Source organism: Pinus tabuliformis, chromosome 1_1, assembly GCF_031772625.1.
Source record: "Pinus tabuliformis cultivar Carrire ecotype Pingquan chromosome 1_1, CPIR1, whole genome shotgun sequence".
NCBI lineage: Eukaryota > Viridiplantae > Streptophyta > Pinopsida > Pinales > Pinaceae > Pinus > Pinus tabuliformis.
Genome location: NC_142297.1, coordinates 396311330 through 396328231, shown reverse-complemented (window position 1 = coordinate 396328231; position 16902 = coordinate 396311330). Strand labels below are relative to the sequence as shown.

Sequence of the window (16902 nt, the reverse complement as noted above, 5' to 3'; positions counted from 1 at the left end):
ATTTTCTTTTAACTGATAAATCTTTCTCACACTGCATTTTTTCTTTGAACTTAGAAGTAACAGTACTTTTAATGTTATTAATGTTTTGCAATGCAAAATTCTCGTCGATCTCAGTGGTTTAACCAGGCCTTGGTGTCTTTATACCAACCTCATTTGAGCCTTAGGTGGTTTTTATAATCAACTATAAAAGCCAAAATCAACTATCACTAATTTTAATACATAATACTATATTTTAAATATAAATTTACATATAGAAAAGCTACAGATCTAAGGATGTATTTTCCAAAAATATACAAGTGGCACACCCAAAATATACTTTGGCGTTGTAATTCTTAATATACAAGATGGATTCTCCTTTAATTTCTTTTCAAGATTACTTGATCTCACCACCTTTATCAGATTCTCCTTAACTAGATGGGCAATGTACGGTAATTTCACTTGCAATACTTACAACGGAGCAAGTGTAGTAAATTATTAATTTTCTCGCATGGTTTGTGTGAGAAAATGGAAGAAGTTTTGATTAGAGATTAAAATTAGATCACAAGACAATTTATTTAAGTTTCTCCTGAACTAGAAAAAAACAATTAGAGTAAAAAATTCAGCATGTCCAACAAAATCTCCAACAAGGACAAATTATTTTGACTTCAGAAAATTGTAATACCTTCAAAATGATGCTAGAGAGGCTCTTCGAGAAGGAGAAAATCACAATTCAAGGCCTTCATAGTCATGAATTAACTCATTTAATTCAATGCGCACTTACAGAGTGCAAAAGAGCAAAATTAAGAAGTCTAAAACAAATTTCTTTTCGACTAATGCTTGGTTTGACAAGGAATGAAAAAAGGTAAGGAGAATGTGGAAAGACTCAAATAAGGATAACATAAATCTCAAAGCTTACAAGCAGTTATTAAGCAAGAAAAAGGTTGATTTCCCGGTTTCAAGGAGGGAAGAACTAATCTTCCTTGGGAAAAATAATCCCAAATTATTTTGGAAGGAGGTCCAACTAAGAAAGATATGAACTGGAAATAGTATTACAACTTCTAAATTGTTTGACTATGCAAGACAACTCTATGAGCAGGATCCCAAGGTTGACCCTTCCCCTTGGTCAACACTGATACTGAACTCTTCACGATGCAAGAGGTAGAGATGGGTATCAAGAAGTTGGGTGTTGGAAAAGAAAAAGACTTAGTTGAACTTCAAGAAGAATATCTAAAGTGGAGCTCAAAGATCCTTGCACCTCACATTACAAAAACTTTCAACGACATCATACGACAGGTGCTCCCCACAGATTGTACAACTAGTCTGGCAATACCTCTTTTCAAGAGCGGTGACGTCAATAATCCCTCCAATTATAGGTACATCATGATAAACCCTTTATTTGCAAAGCTCTTTGGAAGCATGCTAGAAAATAAAATTAACAAGTATGCAGAAGAAAGAGATAAGCCTACCAAAGGGAAAGCAGGTTTTTGACCTAAACATTCCACAGTTGATCATTGTATAACTTTAAGGCACATCATTGAAAAAGTTTGGGAGAAAATGAAGAAGTCTTTTGTTGCTTTGTTGATTTCATAAAAGCATTTGACAAGGTTCCTAGGGATAATCTTTGGCACATAATGGAGGAACTTAGGGTTCCTAAACATTTGATAGCAGTTGTGCATAGGCTGTATGAAGAGGTGAAAGTCAAAATTAGAACTTCAGTAGGAATTTCTGAAAGTTTTAGAAGTGATATCAGGGTCAAGCAAGGTTGCCCACTGTCTACTACCCTTTTTGGTTTATATATCGATAAGCTTGAGGAGTGGTTAAATTTGCAAGGGGGTGATGGTATCTATTTGTGTAAGTTTGTTATAAGGCTGCTTTTGTATGTAGATGATCTTATTTTGATTGCTAAATTGGCTCTTGGTTTGCAAGAGAACTTACTATCCCTTGAGCATTTTTGTAGAAGTGTGGGGATGAAGTCAATATCAACAAAACGAAAGTAGTGGTTTTCTCTAAAAAAAGAAAACATAACCAACATAAGTTCTACAAACAAAAATCTAAGTTGGGATGGTTGTAGAAAGAAAAGAACTTTGGGGGGTTGGAAATCATTTTATGCTTTCCAAAATAGGTGTACAGAGACAGAGTTATGGGACTGAAAATTTACCACTCAAACTCTTTCAACTTCTTGCGAATTTGGTGATTCTCTATGGTTGTGAACTATGGGCCAACAGTACATCCGACATGTAGTGGAGACAAATTGAGAAAATTCAGAAGCATTTGATTACAAACAAATTCAAGATTAAAAGTGTTGTTCCTTATGCTGCCTTGTCAAGTGGAACAAGGGTTTTTCCTATTGAAGCAATTTCTATGGTGCAAGTCATAAAGTATTTAAAAAAAAAAATGAGCAAATGGAAGAGAATAGATGGCCTAAGGCTATCTTTAATGATAGATTCTGCAAAAAAAAAAAAATGGATGCAACAAAATAACAAATGGTTTAGTAAATGGGGTATTTGTTTGAGCATGTGTCCCATAAACAACAAAGAGATAAAATCTTTTGTTATGGATAAGTTTCACACTCTTGGAATAAGGAGCTAGGAAGAAAGAAAAATTATTATATTGAAGTGTTTAATCCCACTCATAGTCATCAACCAAATGCACACATAGAGGCAAATATCTCTTGGAGAGCCAAAATTCTTATTGCTCATTTAAGGACTAATTCTCAAAAACTCCGTTGTGAAATAGGGTGCTGGAAAGACCAAAAGAAGTGTGGGAGGAAAGAGTATGCATTTTTTGTTCTTCTGGAAAAGTGGAAACAGAAAAGCATTTCATTTTAGAATGTGAGTGTAACATACCCCGGTAACCTCACATGTAAAAGCAGGGAGTTAGAATTTGTTTATACAAATTACCGGAAGTAATTATCCAAATCACAACTCCACATTCCTTATTAACCATTAGATATAATTTTCATTAGTACATAAAGTGAATTGCAATAGAGGGCAGTAAGTTGCATACCATTAACAACCACTACTGTAGTAATAACATAAACTGTCTCATGAACCTTGCATCTATTCATGATTTCCTTAACCATATTAATTAATCACTTTCTTGGACATTATGATTATCACATCAAATAAAGAATCATCATCATCAAGGATTCAACATCATCCAACTGAAACAATAAGCAATCACATCATTGAACATTGAAATACCCTGGAAAACCTGTAGGTGAAAACCAGAAAATGTTTAATCTTCTTATTAAACGCTCGTGAGGGTTTTCACCCCTCACTCAATGGCTTATAAGGAATTCCATCCCTTAACCATTGCTATAAAATTATTACAATGAATTATCATTAGGTTGTCACAAAACTAGCTAAAAGCTAATACATTTTCCATGAAACCCTTTACTTACATATCGCCACATGCAACATTCCTTGTGGCATGATTGTTCCAGCAATGTACGATCCTGCAACTCACACTCATCTGCATGGACCATTAATCCTTTTCCTGCCACAACGTTAAATATAATCTATGCCTTGCGCAAGTAATCCAACTTTACCTGCCCATGTTGTCATTATCAACATTGACATCATGATTACATTTATAAATAATCATCTAACTAGCATTTCCCTTCGCATAAGCACATATTCTTAGAGGTAAAAACACTAAGGCATTCCTTTGAAGGGACTAACTAAAACATCAATTATAATCTTCTTACACGAAAATTTACATAAACTTTATCAAAAGATCTAGTCCTTTAGCTTTTACTCTTGATGCATGCAAATATATAAAGCAATCTCACACAACCTGTAGTCTTTTCCTGCATGCGAATATATATCCTTTCTATTGAAAGCTAACACAAATCTCGTGTGCATACACATCTCATTCAACAAGAAACTAAAATAATAGTTATGTTAGCATGAAAGTAATCACATATCATTTTCCTAAAGAAAATGACTCAATAGTTTTTCAATCCATACAAAGAATATATCTCTATAACACATTGACTATACTTTGTGCATCCAATAGCTTATCATAATAGCCCTTCTATTCCCTTCTCTGGAATTCTACCATCATTTCATGCAACAGCTACATACTTCTTTATTAAAGGAGGTCATTATAACCCCATTTCTCTATCTTCCTATGAGTAAGTTTCTCATGCTTCCCTTTCAAGAAAATATTATAGATACCCATCTTTATGCTTAAAAATCAAGAAACAATAACAAGGTTAACTTACCCTTTTATGCACCAGAATCAAGAAAACAACCCAACTCATCTAGCAAGACAATCTTTTCAAGAGATTAATATTTTCAAGAAAGTTAACATCGATTATTATTTCCAAGAAAGTCAACATAATACTTTCTCTACGTACACCCAAAACCATATTTTCAACGTCACAATAGCTACCCTTATGCAAAATGTGTTTTTCCTAACACAATTACTTTTACTTCATTGCACATAATCTTTTTATGAAACAAGTATGGGTTCTAGTCCTTTTATGAACACTATTCATATGTGTCTTTTAAGGAAATAATATCTATTTTTGTTTTCAAGAGATCTACCATAAAGTCATTATTTTCATGCATGAAGAATGCACTCTTTTTCTAAAAAGTAACTATATTTATGTGTATATAAAACATATGTTTTCTTCAAGAAAGTTAGTATGATTATCTATGTGCCTAGAAGCACATCATTAGCAGTTTATATCATGCATGCAATGCATAACTATTTCACAAGAACTTCGAAATTAGCTAGCATCCCATTGTAATAAGGCATGTATCCCTTTTCAATAAAATCCAACTCAACTACTATTTCTTTTATATGCATTCTCTTTTCCCTAAATGCAATAACTATTATTTTAATATGGGTTAACCTTACCCAAAATAGCTATTTCTATGTCAAAATAAACATACATTCATTTCAAATACTAACACAAACTCCTATATTTTCCAAGATTTGGCATAGATACGTATCTCTTCAGTGGCTCACTCCATGCTTCCACTGCATGCTTCCATCAAAATAATAAAACAATGTGCGGCAAACGTGCTCATCGTCTGGATATCTGACAACTACAACGGGGCAAATGCAGTGGTGTACATAGTAATCGCTGACGCTACCAAAGCGGCCCTTGTAGGTCTGCTTGGAGGCCCCCAAAACCCCAACTTCCCATGATAACGGCACTGAGGCCAAGCCTCTCTTTCACATTGGGGTCTTTCACGATGTGGATCTTAAAGGGTATGTGAGCATCGACCAGAGGCTGGGCAAGGGCGGAGGCCTTAGTCGATGTGAAGGCATCAAAATCTTCCTCAAGCTTCCGCTAGGACTCCTCATCATTGTTGTCCTCGACAGATATATTGATAGAACCCTAATCGGCCCCGTACAGAATGCTGGTCAGCCTAACATGGAGAAGGATCACGTTATTGCCCGAGCGGAGGTAATTAACCACGGCCCATTTCACTGCAAAGGCACTCTCGTCACTCAGATTCACTGCTATTGCGATCTTTCGATGAGCGCCCTGCTCATGATGTTCAAACCCAGAATCTGTCACTTATTTTACTCGACGGTGGTCACTTTCACATCATAGCGGTTTTGATTCCACCGCTCCACAATAATATATGGCTCCCTATCATAATCAATGGCGGCTATTAAGATGTAACCACCACTCCTTGCAACTCGTTGTTCATATGACGGTTCCCTCCTTTCTTGATCTCGTCCTTATCAAGAATTAGTTGTAACTGATTCGTAAGTTTTCAAATTACTATATCTCAACTAATTAATTTTACACTCAGTTATTTTAGGGATGTTACATACTCCCCCACTTAACAAGAACACCGTCCTTTGTGTTCATCTCTCGTTGGAACCTTAGATTTTACTCATGATATAACCATCTAAACCACACAAAATGTGATCCTTCCTCTTTTAAAATCAAATATTTCATTCCAAGAAATGACAAAAAACAAAATAATAATGATATAATCATAAGAAAGATCAATAGTCATAAGCATTCATAACTGCAAAAATATGCAAGTTCTAATTGCCACCACTTGGCCCTTATTCAAATTCAAAAACCAAACTCTATATCAACTTACCATTACTTACCATCTACTCTTGAAAATCATGAGCACTTTCACGTAAGCATTTTAATAGTGGTTGGACAACCCATCAACCCTCCATGGTAAGTAATCCTGTAATGTTTGACAAACAAATTCAATCGCATTAGTCACAATATTCTGAGTCAAATGAAATACTTTTAACTATCCATCAATCGTGCAATGTTAGATGATATTTAATTCACAGTACTTTTACAAGTACTTAAGAGCTCATCACTGCTCCACATGCACACTGAATTAATTCTCACTAAAGACATCCACAGAGTACTTCTAAAAGTACCAAAAGAGCACCTAGCTCTCTAATCATCAAAACAGTCAATCACTGCATCAAGTAAAAATTGTCTTAGCCCCTACTAAGATGTTCACAAGATTAATAATACGATAAAGGAATTAAATTTCCAATAACTCCTTATTGAGCACTAAGCTCATTTCCTGTTAAATGTGCATAACATATTTTACACAACTATATATAGAATTTTTAACATAACATATAGCTGATCAGTTAATTTCTTTAGCTATGAGAACCACAATAGGCTAAATAATTCCCAACACATGGGAACTGGGTTCCACAACCAAATCAAGTCATTTTCACATCCAAACAGTTTCTTTGATAGAGACTTTACCAGGTCCAACATGGAATTCCACTGGCCAACCAGCTCAAGAATTCCAATGACCACATAGGGTCCAATATAGGATTCCTCTTAGCAGCGTCCTGCCTATTCCTCTGACAGCATCCCATCTATGAGGAATTTTGGGCCTCCTCCAACAGGCTCCAAATCAATAGAGTTGCCTCAGTATTTTTACCCTCTTCACCATCTTGGCCAACTCTTTTCCCTTATTGAGATAATTTATCTCTAGGGAGAGAAAATTTGGGTAGACAAGTACCATCAACCCCTTCGAGTAGGTAACTGCCATCAACCCAAGGCATTCTAGCCTTTCACAACTATCTACAACTGTCTAGCATGTTAACTTTCTCTTTTATCACTCTTCCTCAAGCAATTTACATAATGATCCATATGAACATTATCATTAACAAAACAAACATGCATGTACACCATGCATCTACACTTAACCCTCATCATGGGTCCACAACATCTAGATTGATGGGAAACATATCTATCATACATGTTGTATGCATTTAGATTTTCCAAATAACACAATTCATTCATATCATATAACATTATTCTTTCTCATTTATGATTGCAATTCTCATTGCAACATTTTACGTGACGAGTTTTTCTTGTTGCTATTAAGCTACCACTACTTAATCCCATCAACAACGTTAGTTATACATATGTATCATTTAACAAGTATTCACTTCCCAAATCTTTTTAGTTTGCGGCACAATACTATCATGCATAAAAGTATATGCAAATATTTATTACTGTGTAAATGCCAATGATAGTTGAGGTAACAATCTAAACATTTCCAATTTCCCACAATGTATTGCCATCAACAAACTGATACAAGAAGTAACTACCATAATCACTTGTTTGCGAATTGTGATAAGCTTAAATCAAATTCAATTCACGCACATAAGTGCTATTAGTTAGTCATACAACACTAACCAATCACAACTACCAATCATCTTAATGGAACCATGGCAAAACTTAATCAAAAATTAGTTATTACAATCAAGTCTCACTACTTGACTCATTGCATATTTTCAATATCTAAAGGGGTTCTTCTAATGTCCTTTTAAAAAAATTTGTCATCCTATTCAAGGATGTTCCCCATAATTTATATTCATGCATTGACTTATTAAATTTCGTTCATTGTAACTTCAATCTTGTTCAATAAATGCAGCATTGTTATTTCCATATTTGCAAATCAAAAGTTGGTAGTTGATTGTCACTTTCCTCAATGAGTGTTCAATATTGTTCTTAAGTGCGACAAAAGTTTTATTGTCTTTTATCCTTATCAGGAATCCAATGTCTTGAACATAGTTATGCAACAAACTTTATTACTTACTACTCAAAGTAGTTATAAGCAAAAATCACACTTATCATGTCAAAAGTAGTGTACTACATAAATCAATATGTAGATTTTTAAACTCATACCTGAGTTAATGCCTACTGGTAGTATACCTCAATTCTTTTCCGCTTACCAATTCCCAAAGGCGCCAGTGTTGCAACCTTTAGCTCTGATACCACTTGTAACATACCTCGGTAACCTCACATGTAAAAGCAGGGAGTTAGAATTTTTTTATACAAATTACCACAAGTAATTATCCAAATCACAACTCCACATTCCTTATTAACCATTAGATATAATGTTCATTAGTACATAAAGTGAATTGCAATAGAGGGCAGTAAGTTGCATACCATTAACAACCACTATTGTAGTGTAATAACATAAACTGTCTCATGAACCTTGCATCCATTCATGATTTCCTTAACCATATTATTTAACCACTTTCTTTGACATTATGATTATCACATCAAATAAAGAATCATCATCATCAAGGATTCAACATCATACAACTAACACAATAAGCAATCATATCATTGAACATTGATATACCCTGGAAACCCCGTAGGGTAAAAACCAACAAACATTTAATCTTATTATTAAACGCTCGTGAGGGTTTTCACCCCTCACTCAATGGCTTATAAGGGATTCCATCCCTTAACCATTGTTATAAAATTATTACAATGAATTATCATTAAGTTGTCACATAACTAGCTAAAAGCTAATACATTTTCCATGAAACCCTTTACTTACATACCGCCACATGCAACATTCCTTGTGGCATGATTGTTCTAGCAATGTACGATCCCGCAACTCGTACTCATCTGCATGGACCATTAATCCTTTTCCTGCCACAACGTTAAATATAATCTATGCCTTGCGCAAGTAATCCAACTTTACCTGCCCATGTTATCATTATCAACATTGACATCATGATTACATTTATAAATAATCATATTAACTAGCATTTCCCTTCGCATAAGCACATATTCTTAGAGGACAAAACACTAAGGCATTCCTTTGAAGGGACTAACTAAAACATCAGTTATAATCTTCTTACATGAAAATTTACATAAACTTTATCAAAAGATCTAGTCCTTTAGCTATTACTTTTGATGCATGCAAATATATAAAGCAATCTCACACAACCTGTAGTCTTTTCCCGCATGCGAATATATATCCTTTCTAATGAAAGCTAACACAAATCTCGTGTGCATACACATCTCATTCAACAAGAAACTAAGATAATAGTTATGTTAGCATAAAAGTAATCACATATCATTTTCCTAAAGAAAATGACTCAATAGTTCTTCAATCCATACAAAGAATATATCTCTATAACACATTGACTATACTTTGTGCATCCAATAGCTTATCATAATAGCCCTTCTATTCCCTTCTCTGGAATTCTACCATCATTTCATGTAAACAGTTACATACTTATTTATTAAAGGAGGTCATTATAACCCCATTTCTCTATCTTCCTATAAGTAAGTTTCTCATGCTTTCCCTTTCAAGAAAATATTATAGATACCCATCTTTATGCATAAAAATCAAGAAACAATAACAAGGTTAACTTACCCTTTTATGCACCAGAATCAAGAAATCGACCCAACTCATCTAGCAAGACAATCTTTTCAAGAGATTAATATTTTCAAGAAAGTTAACATCGATTATTATTTCCAAGAAAGTCAACATAATACTTTCTCTACGTACACCCAAAACCATATTTTCAATGTCACAATAGCTACCCTTATGCAACATGTGTTTTTCCTAACACAATTACTTTTACTTCATTGCACATAATCTTTTCATGAAACAAGTATGGGTTATGGTTCTTTTATGAACACTATTCATATGTGTCTTTTAAGGAAATAATCTCTATTTTTGTTTTCAAGAGATCTCCAATAAAGTCATTATTTTCATGCATGAAGAATGCACTCTTTTTCTAAAAAGAAACTATATTTATGTGTATATAAAACATACGTTTTCTTCAAGAAAGTTAGTATGATTATCTATGTGCCTAGAAGCACATCATTAGCAATTTCTATCATGCATGCAATGCATAACTATTTCACAAGAACTTCGAAATTAGCTAGCATCCCATTGCAATAAAGCATGTATCCCTTTTCAATAAAATCCAACTTAACTACTATTTCTTTTATATGCATTCTCTTTTCCATAAATGCAATAACTATTATTTGAATATGGGTTATCCTTACCCAAAATAGCTATTTCTATGTCAAAATAAACATACATTCATTTCAAATACTAACACAAACTCCTATATTTTCCAAGATTTGGCATAGATACGTATCTCTTCAGTGGCTCACTGCATGCTTCCATCAAAATAATAAAAGAATGCGCGACCAGTGTGCTCATCGTCCGGATATCTGACAACTACAATGGGGCAGACGCAATGGTGTACATAGTAATCGCTGACATTGCCAAGGCGACCCTTGTAGGTCCGCCTGGAGGCCCCCAAAACCCCGACTTCCCATGATAACGGCACTGAGGCCGAGCCTCTCGACCTCTAGGCAGAGCCTCTCTTTCACATTGGGGTCTTTCATGATGTGGATCTTGAAGGGTATGTGAGCATCGACCAGAGGCTGGGCAAGGTTGGAGGCCTTAGTCGATGTGAAGGCATCAAAATCATCCTCAAGCTTCTGCTAGGACTCCTCGTCGTTGTTGTCCTTGACAGATAAATCGATAGAACCCTAATCGGCCCCGTACAAAACGTTGGTCAGCCTAACATGGAGAAGGATCACATTATCGCCCGGGCAAAGGTAATTAACCATGGCCCATTTCACTGCAAAGGCACTCTCGTCGCTCAGATTCACTGCTATCGCGATCTTTCGATGAGCGCCCTGCTCCTGATGTTCAAACCCAGAATTTGTCACTTATTTTACTCGATGGTGGTCACTTTCACATCATAGTGGTTCTGATTCCACCGCTCCACAATAATATATGGCTCCCTCTCATAATCAATGGCGACTATTAAGATGTAACCACCGCTCCTTGCAACCTGTTGTTCATATGACGGTTCCCTCCTTCTTGATCTCATCCTTATCAAGAATTAGTTGTAACTGAATTGTAAGTTTTCGAATTACTATATCTCAACTAATTAATTTTACACTCAGTTATTTTAGGGATGTTACAGTGAGACCTTCAAAGACAACAGGGAAAGTTATGCAGATATGTTGGCATCTAGCTCTTGGGATAATCTATTTAGCAAGGGGTTTGTCGAGAAGTTGGGAACATTTATTGTGAACCTTCATAGAAAAAGGGTCAAATACATCAAGCAGATGAAGAAGCAATTTGTCCCATAGGCTATCTTTAGCCTCGTGGACGTTAAAATAATCTCTTTCTTTCTTTCTTTATTCTTTCTCCAATTCTCGTTTCATTTCCCTTTCAAGATTTCGAGCGACGTAGTGAGAATGGACAAACACTACATGATGAGAAACGAGCTTGTTAAAACAATATGGATTCTACATCACTTAATAATCTCTTATCTGAGTTGAGATGTTTTTGCCGATGATTAAAGCCACCCATATCCATGCTGATCTTGGGTGTAATTGTTTTTAACATTTTTAATAATTTTAATTTTTTGGATTTGGGTATGTTTTGTTCCAGAATTTTTGTAGTTATGTAAATGGTGCAGCCAAGGAAATATTAATAGATATCAATTTATAATATATTTTAAATTATTAAAGTTAAAAAAAGAAAAAGAAAATTAACTAAATTGCAACTTAATTTTAAATTAATATTAATAATATTATTCTCATTATTAATAATAAAGGTAATTAATATATAAGTTAACACATTTAAAAAATATTGAACAAGTTTTCTATCTATTAATATTTATCCCCACTTTACCATGGTGATGTTTAATTTGGAAATAGACATTATTACAATACCATGGGTCAATATCATGACCTATTAATACAACATGACCAAAAAACCATAAGTCATTTCATGTGATACTTCTTTATATGGAATTTATTTTTAGTTAATCATTTTAATTAAAAGAACAAAAAAGGAATAACTACTTTGAAAATAAATATCTATCTTTGATTTAGGTACACTATTCAAAATATTCTAAAATATTCCATCGAAATTAAGTTTTTTTTTTTTTTTTGTAAGCTGAGGTGGAACTCTTTCTATTACTGGATAGAAAATAAAACATTACATAGTATCAAAAATATTGAAGACCCGCCCACTTGGGGAAACCGGGTACTTAATCCATCTATAGTTTTTGATGGCCGCCCAAAAGTAAAAGGCCCAAAGTCTGTTAATCTTAGCTAAATAGACAAGGCAGTCTTGAGATTTTCTAATACTACTAGTCTGCAAGAAGTATATATCTCTATCTATATCATGCAAAAAACTGTAACTAGAAAGACTATGAGTTTTCCTGAACATATCTCATGTCAAATATTGTCCATTGCTGGTTGCTGACTTGCTCCTCTCTCTGCATCTTGTTGGTCTCCCTTCAGTAGCTAATGAATTGCGTCCATCTTCTCCTCTTGCCTCTCCATGGCTATGCAGATGAAACTTAACTCTCTGCGCATATCAGGGTCTCCCTGGGCAAGCTCGACCATCTCCTTAGCAACTTGCTCTAGGGCGTTTGCCAGCAGCCTCTTCATAACCCAGTATATGTGCAAAGATTCTTTAAATAAGGACATTCTTCCCCTGGTATGTCCTGGATCATGAAGCAGGAACTCCCAATCCTCCATTTCATCTTCAGATTGGTCCTGGAGAGACTCTTCCTCCAGGTACTGCATAATTCTTCTAACTGTTGGGTTAGTGTTTCGCTGATAGGCCCTTTCTGCCCGCCGGACTCTGTGATTCACCGTCCTTCTTGTCTTATTAACAGGTTTCGTGTCCTGCCTGGAGTTCTCTCCTTCCTCATGCGTCCTCTTACTCTGTCCCCGGCCCCTTTTCCTGCTCGAGTCCGCACCTCTGCCGGGGCCCCTCTCTCGTTTTCTCATGCCATAACGACGAACCTTCACCTCCTGCGGAGCAGGGTGGTCATTTTCCATCTGGTGACACTCCTCACCTGCTAACCTGTCCTGAGTAAAAGACCGCACGTTCCCCTCGCCTCGGGGCAGCTCCTCCTCAGACTCGTCCTCGATCTCCCTGATTTCAGTTGGTTGATCTTCATTCATAATTCCCTTTCCTTTTCGGCTCTTATTCTCAACAGTTGAATTATGCTGCTCATCTGCCTCCCTAGTTCTCTGCCTTGTTTCCATGTTACACACAGATCTGTCGCAGAGAAATCTCTGGTGCCTGGAAACCTTTATCTTAAAATGTTGTCTCTCCGCAGAAATGTCCGCACCTCTCCAAATTAGGAAATAGCTAAATGACTGATCTTCCTTCCCCGTTTGGGTATATATCAGATTTCTGTCCTCATCGTACACCTTTGGATCGAATTTCGTTTGCCGTCGGTTGCTTACCGGGGTGACGTTTCCTTTGGCCATCATTCCTTGATTAATATCCGCTGTCAAGAGGTCTGACAGACCGCTCCACCCTCCTCTAAGATCTCGATCATTTATTGCTTCACCTTGGATGTGATCCTGGGCCGTTCTCCACGCACGCCGCCACTGTACTGCCCTGTATCCTATGATCATATCTCTTCTCTGCCCCGACTGATCTAGGTTCATTACTCGGGACCTCCACGTCCTCTCATTGCTCCAGCTCATTGATCCTCGTGTTTCCGCTTGTAGCTTGATCATGGTCTGCATTAATTATTTCTGCCAGGGCCTTCCACTCCCTGTTCCTGCATACCGCTCTCCATTGATTATCCACCATGCTGCCACGACCTCTACATCCCCAGTTCGCCAAGAAATCGGCCGCCTGATTCCCCTTCCTTCTAACGTGATTTATTATTTTGTATTCGATTCTTTTCAATAGGTCTGCGATTTCCTGGACAATTCCAGCCGTACGCCAGCTGTTTGTGACCTTCTCCCAGTCTCGTCCATTACTGAGCTTCTTCAGCATTTCAACCGCAATCTGAGAGTCTCCAGCAATTTCTAAAATGGTGTAACCATTTCTTACAGAGATTCGCAATCCCTGGTGAAGAGCCCAAAACTCTGCCTCGTTATTTGTCATTTCTCCACCCCAGTCTGCGAAAATCCACCTTACCTGCTTGTTACTATCTCGGAAAATGCCTCCAAAACCAGCTTTGCCCGGGTTCCCCTTCGAAGCCCCGTCGAAGTTTAATTTGATGAAGTTTTCTCTGGGATAGCTGAATTTATCGGGGCTTTGAGTCCGCATATCATGTCGGGAGTTCTGCTTGTGATGGACCATCTCAAACTTTAGATTTAAATTGTTCAGGATTCCCTCCTCAACCTGGTTTGCCTTCCAATCCTCCCCATCCCACTTTTCAACCAGGATTGTTTCCCGCATTAACTTGACTGCTCGTCCCCAAATTACTTCCGGATCCTTTGATATATTCTGGAATACTCTGCGATTCCTCTCCTTCCATATCATCCAAAGCACAAACCCTGAGATGAGATTCCACGCTCTTCTGATCACTTTACATTGAAAAACTTCCTTATTCCATTGAAAAACCATTTCATTGAATTCACTGGGGGCTATCTCGGATTTGCCAAATATTCGTTTAGTGTTCATCCACAGATTCTTTGCGAACGGACAGTTAATCAGAAGGTGATTTCTGGTCTCCACATCAGTGTTACATAGACAACACCTTGATGGGCCATTGAAGCCTTTTTTTTGGATTCGATCCCAGGTTAAAATCTTATTCTTAGTTGCCAGCCATATGAATATGGAGACTTTCGGCCACCAATTACTTTCCCATATAATTTTCTAGTCTAAATTCTCTTCACCTCTGGTTTGGGTATCAGTTAGGTAGTAAGCCTCTTTGGTGGTGAAAGAGCCTTTCATAGAATTCCCCCACCTGAGGATATCCTTTCCAGTGCGTGCTCTAATTTTCCTGGATTCTACCTCTTTCCTGTAGGCTTCTTGATGGTATTGGCTAAGCTCCCTGTCCCACTTAGTCGGATCAGTCCATATTCTCCAGCTTCCTTCCGGGTCATTAGCTTTCCAATAGTCTCTGACGCATGTTCGATCTCCTTCTATTCTATCCCGAATCTGTTGAAGCCTCTGAATTCTACTCATTCTTTCTTTCTGTTGCCACTTATCCTCCCAGAAATTGGCTTCTTCTCCACCTCGAATCTCCCAGAAAGTATGCTTTTCAACCAAATCTCTGTTCTGATGAGCTAGGTCCCAAATTGTTGACCCTTTGGGGGTTTCTCTCAGTCTTAAGATCTCAACTGTGGAGTCAGGCATATTGTATTTTGTTTTCCATATGGCTTTCCAAAGATCATTGCCCTCCCTAAGCCAGCGCCACCAGAGCTTTGCTCCCAATACTCTGTTGAGAATTTCAGGGTCCCTCAGCCCCAAACCTCCTTTTTCTTTTCTCTCTGTTAACTGATTCCAAGAAACTAAGGCCCATTTTTTCTTCTGGTTAGTCCCTCCCCATATAAAATTTCTAATGATCTCTCTAATCTTTGCACATACTCCTAAAGGGGCAGCCATTATCGACAAGGGGTAAATGGGGATAGCTTGAAGGACTGATTTTGCCAGAACTATCCTTCCTGCTATGTTTAAAACTCTAAAGGCCCAGTTTGCTATTTTGTTTCTCAGCCTATCCAGTACTCCTTGCCAATTTTTCATTTTTTTGGAAGTAAAGTCCAATAAATTACCCAAGTATTTCGTAGGCAGTTCTCCTCTCTTAAAGCCCAATAATCTTATAAGGTGGGTTTTGACCTGATCCACTGTAATAAATATGAATATACAGGATTTATCTCTATTGATTTCCAGACCAGAAGCCTCAACAAATAAATCCAAAATTCTTTTAAGATGTCTTACTTCTTTGACAGTTGGTTCCCCGAATAACATGATATCATCAACGAATTGCTGATGAGTTAAGGGCAGATTATTTCCCCAGAGCTTAAGACCTTTGATTCTGTTCGCTTCTCTTTCTTTTTTAATAAAGCGACCCAGACCTTCGGCTGGTAGAATGAAAAGAAACGGAGATAATGGATCTCCCTATCTAATTCCTCTAGAAGCATTAAATGTTTTCGAGGGAGTTCCATTAACAAGAATGGAAAAATTTGGAGAAGAAATCAAGCTATGAATCCACTTGATCCACCTCCTATTAAAACCAAAACTTTTCCATCGAAATTAAATTCTTACCATCTACTTATAATAAAATTAAAATTTTGCAAGTCTTATTTTAAATAAAATTTTATTTTTGATAGTCCATGATGCATTGGATAGACAAAACATTCTATGGAAATAAATCCTTACCATCAACTTAATACCGATTGATAATAAAATTAAAATTTTGAAAGCCTTATTTTAAATAAAATTTTATTTTTGATAGCCCACGGGATCTTGGATATATGGTGGTCGGTGATCAGATGCTCTGTTAAAGTACTCCTTGATATGAAGTCACTTGTTCAATTCCAAGGTGCTTTGTTAAGTTACTCCTTGATATGAGTCAAAGGTTCAATTCCTTACCCTAATCGGAATGATATTAGTCCCAACAAACTTATAAAAAACAATAAATATAAATTATCACATTTTTTATCTTAAAATTTATTTAATATATAACATTTTATTTTAATGGAGTTTAAAAGTTATAACATTATAAAATGAAAAAAATTGTTTTAAATTTTTTTATTATTTTTTAAAATCCAAATTAAAAAAATAAAATAAAATTGTATAACAAACCAACTTCCAATCCATCTAAATTAAATATGCTAAAACTAAGAGAAAGGGGTATTTGGTCCTCTTGACTTGGAACCGTAGAGACGTCATTAGCCAC

At 36.3% G+C, this 16902-nt stretch overlaps 2 pseudogenes; both read right to left on the bottom strand.

Moving 5' to 3' along the window:
- Positions 1-4947: 4947 nt before the first annotated feature.
- Positions 4948-5818, bottom strand: LOC149213297 (universal stress protein PHOS32 pseudogene; annotated as a pseudogene).
- Positions 5819-10380: 4562 nt separating this feature from the next.
- LOC149213296 (universal stress protein PHOS32 pseudogene) lies at positions 10381-11115 on the bottom strand (annotated as a pseudogene).
- Positions 11116-16902: the final 5787 nt, after the last annotated feature.